This window comes from Chrysochloris asiatica, unplaced genomic scaffold (assembly GCF_000296735.1).
Source record: "Chrysochloris asiatica unplaced genomic scaffold, ChrAsi1.0 scaffold00079, whole genome shotgun sequence".
Lineage (NCBI taxonomy): Eukaryota > Metazoa > Chordata > Mammalia > Afrosoricida > Chrysochloridae > Chrysochloris > Chrysochloris asiatica.
In genome coordinates this window covers 10,530,585-10,536,797 of record NW_006408597.1, presented here as the reverse complement: position 1 = coordinate 10,536,797, position 6,213 = coordinate 10,530,585, and the positions used below count along the sequence as shown (strand labels likewise).

Sequence of the window (6,213 nt, the reverse complement as noted above, 5' to 3'; positions counted from 1 at the left end):
AGAAGCTCTTCAACTATCTCCTCTGTGGACTTGTGTGATTGTTCCTGTTCTGGAATGCCAATAATTCTTATGTTATTCCTCTTCATGTTCTCCAACATGAATCTTAGGCCTTCTTCAGATTTTTTAGTCCTTTTTCGTGTTTGTTCTTCTATCTTAGTAGTGTTGAGAGCACTAGTTCTGGCTTCTATCTCTTCAATTTTATTCCTTTGCCCTTTCAGTGTATTGTCCATTTCTGATATTCTAGTATTAATCGTTAGGACCTTTTTCTGTAGGTTTTGATTGTTTCCAATGTTGTTTCTATCTTATTTGATTGTTCCTATAGCACTTTCCTGATTTCTTCCTTATTTTTCTCAACTCCATTGTATAGTGTTTTGATATATTTTATAATCATTTTTCTGAATTCCTTGTCTGGCATTTCCAAAGCCTGCCAATCTTCCAGTATAGAGTGTAGGTCTACTTCCAGCTTATTTGCCTCAGTCACTTTATCTTGTTTCTGGACATGTGCAGATATGGTCATCTGCTTCTGTTTTTTTGGCATCTGTGGCCTTAAAACTTAGATGGGTATATATTTTGGTATTTTTTATGCTTTCTGAATGCCTCCAGGTAGATGTGATCAGGAAACGGGCTTCCCTTTTCACTATTCTTCCTGAGAAGTTTCAAGATACCCCTGTTGGTAGTTTTGATGTAATTTAGGATTTAATTTTCAGCTTATTTCCTCTTTTGTCTGCTTGTCCCGCTCCACAATCCCCGTTCAGGCTTTTTTTCTAGTTGTAAGCAGTTCAGGGCTGGCTGTGACCATTCGGTTTTAATTGGAAACTGTCTCTTAAAATTTCAAGGAGATCTGTGCGCATGTGTAGTAGAACCCTCCAAGGGTGGGGCTGGGGTGCCCACTAGCTCAGGCACCCCTATAGTCACCCTAATGAGGTGCACAGACAGCAGGGGACCAATGAACAGCTACCAAAAGGGAAGAATGTCCATACCTTTATTTTTGCGGTTCTGCCAGGTGTCTGTGGCCACTCCGATCCTTCCCTTGCTTGATCTCATTCAAGATGGCAGCTCCTGGAGCAGCTGAGTGTCTTGAATTAGAAAGCAATGGATTTCTTGCTTCTGCCACAAATTCCCCCAGCTGTAAGCCTTCCAACCTTCTAAATATTCCTTTATATGTGGTTCAGAGTTCTGGGACCATTCCCTGAGCCTGCTTGGTTGAGTATTCTGTGTTGTTGCTGGTGGAGCTCCTTTACTGCACTTCCACCCGATCCACCATTTTGTTTGTTCTCCCTGCCATTTGAAGTTTTATAATTATACTTTTCCTTCCTTTTGCTTTGCTGTTTTCTTCATTATGGATTGATATCTCTGATTCCCTATTTTCAGTCTTTCTGTTTAGTTTTACTTTGGATACTTCTATGTTGTTGTTGTTGTTTTTGCTATGTGCCGTGGAGTCGGTTCCAACTCATAGCGACCCTATACAGGGTTTCCGAGGCTGTAAATCTTTACGGGAGCAGAAAGCCTCATCTTTTTCCCACGGAACAGCTGGTAGTTTTGAACTGCTGACCTTGTGGTTTGCAGCCTGATTCGTAATCACTATGCTACCAGAGCTCCTTGGATACTTCTATATCTGGATTGAATTTTGGGTGGTATTGCTATATATGGCATTTCCTAGTTTTATCTGCTGTCGCTGGTTCTCAATCCAGAAACACTTCCCTTAAGTATTTTTTGTAAAGTTAACCTGTTTTTTTGTTTTTGTTTTTGTTTTCACAAATTCCTTTAATTTCTGTCTATCTGGAATTGCTCTAATTTCAATTTGAGGGACAGTTTTGCTGGTTGTATGATTCTTGGTTGGCAATTTTTTTCTTTCAGAGATTTGTATTGGTCTCCCCAGTGCCTCCTTGCTTGTATGGTTTCTGCTGAGAAATCACAGTGTAATCGTATTGATTTTCCTTTGTAGACAACATTTTTGTTTTTCCTGAGTTGCTGTCAGGATTCTTTCCTTTTCTTTGTTTTGTTTTTTAAAGGTGCAAATATTTAAAAATTACTTTATCATTACAACAAAGACCAAAAATATTCCTTTGTTTGCCCTTGGGAAACCAAGAAAAAATTTCTCCTCCACTCCCCCATAAGAAAATATTTGCTGGAACAGTCCTCAGTTCTTGTAAGTTCAAGTTAATTTAAACTGAATAAATCAGTCCAAGTTCTAAAGGCTCCAACATTTCCATGTTAGAATAAGGGGAAGAAAATCCATTTGGGAACAGTTGCTCAAGATAAAGGAGGTATGTCTTCATTGTGAGAACTGCCTGCCTTCAGGAGTTTTCTTGCTAAAGTTTTTAAAGATCTTGGACTTTTTGACCTTTTTGGCTTTCTGGTAACTGAAGCCGCCATCTCATTCTCACTTTTTATGTTTGCCTTCATTGCCGTTCACATTCAGATCAATGAAAGGAAGCATCTTGAAACCCAGTGATAGAGCAACTTGAGGCAAATTTAAATTATTAACATTGAAGATTTGTTTCAGAGCAAGAGAGTCATATGCTTGAATATATGATTTATATGATTTCTGGGCTAACTTATGAAGGCAGTAGTTCTTTTTCAAGCTGAGGCTTACTATTAGAAATTTTGGACTAGGAAAATTCAAATTCACTTAGTGGAAACTTGGATTGCTTCAAGTAATGAAGGAAACCCAATTCTTCTGGGTGCAAAATGAGCAAGGCACACCCTCTTCCATTTAGACCTCTGGCTGTTCTACCCACACAATGAATATACTCCTTAGGATCATCCAAAGAGTCATACCGAAGAATCCAGTCAACTTCAGGAATACCCAGCCGTTGAGCTGCTAAATCTGTACACAACAATATCCTTGAATCTGCATTGGATAACTGAAAGAATGTGGTTCTTTGCTTATTTTGCTTCTGCCTTGTATGAATGGCCAAGTCAGGTCAATCAATGTGGTTCAGCAACTCATAGTGGTATTTAACAGACTTGCAGGATGAAAAGAACACCATTAAATTCTTTTAGTATTTCTTAAGGAATGTTAAGAGCTGGAGGAATCTTTTTTCAGAGGCACAAACAACATATCCTTGCTCAAGACCATCCACTGTTGCATTGGTTTTATCATCATCAACACCAACATACAAGGGCTCCTTTTTCAGAGACATCCTCACCAGATCTTCAATGTTTCGAGTTTGTGTGGCACAAAAAAGCATGGTCTGTCTGTGTACTGACAGACATTTAATAATTTGCTTTAATTCCTCTTCACTTTCAACATCTAAGATTCGATCAGCCTCATCAATAACCAGACACTGTAGATTTTTATATATGAAGCCTGGGGTATTTTGTATATGGTCCAGGAGGAGGGCCTGGTGTAGCCACGATGATGTTGGTCTCATTAGCAAGTCTGTGCTTCACCAGATCTGTTACTGCCCCCTGTGTCAGCCCATACATGTGAGCGTGGTGCATCACTAGGTCCTTAGGCCACCAAAAGTCTGAATGACTAGTTCCCTAGTAGGTGAAAGGATAAGGACTCCTGTTCCATTCCTGGACACAAATTTTAGCTTAATAAGTTCAACTGCAGGTTTGAGAAATGCCAGGGTTTTACTACTGCTAGTTTATGTTTTATTGTGAATTATGTGATAGTTTACATAGGAAAACATTAGTTTTACACTCATCCTATTGTATATCGTTTCATTGCCATGATTACAATCTCCTCCATGCATCATCAACCAACCAAAGGGTATACACTACAAGCCTGTCCCCTGGTCGTCAGCACACAGCCCCTCTCCCTCTCTGTGTTTAAAGTCACCAGCTGCTCCATCTCTCCACATCATCGTCTCTGCCTCCATCTCTGGCATCACTGGTTCTCTGGGTAGGGTCCCACTCTCTGCTCTTCTCCCTTGATGGTCCCAGGGACCTCCGCTCCTAGACTGAAAAGTTAATCACTCCCCTCCTTGCTACAAAATGTCTACCTTTACATTTCCAACCCTCACTATCAGTCCTGATAACAATTATTCACTATTGTATCACAAAAGACCTATCCGCATTTCCTTTCATCAGCCCCGCCTAGACAGATTGGATACTACTAAGTGGAGATTCTACCTTCCTCCATGCTCTCTGAATCTAGGTTCCCTCTTGAAAGCTTGTCAGCCAATCACTTCTTGCCTTTGTAGCACCCCCACTTTGGGTAGCCAGTGTCCAAGTTGTCCATCCCTGTCTACTCTGTGTATGGAGGTGGTGGGAATGATTCTCACTGTAAAGATTTGTTCCCTCTTTTGAGCTACTGCATCCATAGGTATAGGTCAAGTTCATCAAATTGTATCAGATTACTCTTTTTTTCCTCTTCTTTCTTCTTCTAGTTGATCTCTTTGAAGCTCTACTCTTCTAGTTGAGTCATTGAAGCTAGGTCAAGTGGGTATTATCTGCAAGTGTGGGTGTTCTTGTGCATATGACCTCTCTTCTTATCAGCTGGACACTTCACTTTCCACTCTGATCCTCTGTGGCTATGTCACTGACTCTGGGCCCAAGAGTCCCCAGGTCTTGCAATACTGCTGGCCAACCAGTTCTCCATCTGGGTTCACAAGAGTCTATTGAATGTTGTAGGGCTTAGCTCGCAGCCTCATTACTGTTTTTTCTTCACTTCCCCTTATCGGTGACCAACTTGGTCACCAATCAGAATGTGTATTCCCACTGAGTCTTAGTCTAGGATGGGAGTTTGCTCTGAGGAGACCCCACCACTTGCCTTGATGTCTCCTGGGCGAGCAACTTGCTTGTTCTTGTAGTAATCAGCCAGTCTGCCTATGTTGTTTTGTATTTTTCCTGTTGGTCTTTCTTTCAAGAAGTATCTTCTGTTCTTCTAGCTGCTCCAGGCTGGTTTGTTTGTCCTTTCAAGTAGAAATTTCCCACCTATGAAGATTCTGGATGCTGTTCAGGATTCCCCCTATGGTCTTATGTAATGCAGAGGTTCCGCAGAAATTCTCCTTAACTGAGCATGTTGTAGCCCCACTACTGCTTGTTTTTGCTGCTGCTAGAACATCCTTGCCTTCCAGAAATGGTCATTCTGAATTTCTGTCATGTTTGTAAAGCCTGTTTCTTTAACACCTTCAGAGTGTTTTCATTGACAAGATTAGCTAGAGAAGTCAATGAAGAATCCTTTTATTTTCCTATCAGTCCCAGGGCAAGCTGGGCACTTCACTGTCATCTTCCTCATCATCTGGCTTCTTCACTCTCATTTCTGTTTCTATAGGAGCCTTGACACCACCCTCTTCAGATTCCTTTTTGTCTTCAGTTTTTACTTTTTATGTATCAGGTCCAGCAGCATGCCCCATTTTTCTCTTAATCTATTTTGGTTCTGAATTGGGAGACTGTGTTGTTGTTTCCCCATTGGTCAAAATGGAAGATTTCTTGGGGGATTAAAAATTTTTCACATTTTCTGATACTTCTTTAGACATATCTTTATTTTGGCTCCTGGCGATCCCACATTCATAGACTGTTTTAGGGATTTAAAAAAATTGTTTCCACATCCCACTGCTTCATCAGGCAGATTTCTGTTTTGATTTTCTGACAGGCACACACCCAACACCCCCTGTAGCTTTAGGTTTCACCTCTGCAATTTTAGCTTCCACTTCTTCATCTTCTTGTGCAGGAATTTCATCAGTAGGTGAAACATGATGCTGGGGGAATGCGTTCAGATTAACACTATAGTCTAGCTCTATTTCCTTGTCTATGATTTGTTTGATTATGATATATCATGGTGATTTTCTTTTGGGGTCTATCCTGTTTGGGGTTCAATCAGCTTCTTGAATGGTTGTCTTCTCATCTTTCATGATGTTAGGGAAAATTCCAAAGTACTGACCCTTTCTGATATTTTAACATTAATCTTCTGGATTTCTGTTTGAGGTTTTATATTGTCTCCAATCCTTTATCTATTTTGTTTGATTGTTCCTATAGTACTTTTCATAATTCTTCCTTGTTTTCTTTGAACCTTTCTGTCAATAATTTGTTGTTGTTGTTAAGGGCCATCGAGTTGGTTCTGACCCAACTGAGTTGGTTCTGTATAGGGTTTCTGAGAAGCCGTTGGTGAGCTTGAACCACTGACCTTGGATCAAACCAACTTTGCAGTCCAGTACATTAACCCACAGTACCATACCAGGTCAAAAATTTGTAGGTACCTAAATATCATTCTCCTGAATTCTTTTTCAGGTAGTTCCAATATCTTTTTTCCCCTCAAAA

General features: G+C 40.3%; 1 pseudogene; it reads right to left on the bottom strand.

Annotated features, from left to right (window-relative positions):
* Positions 1 to 2,275: 2,275 nt before the first annotated feature.
* On the bottom strand, positions 2,276 to 5,650 carry LOC102812791 (annotated as a pseudogene).
* Positions 5,651 to 6,213: the final 563 nt, after the last annotated feature.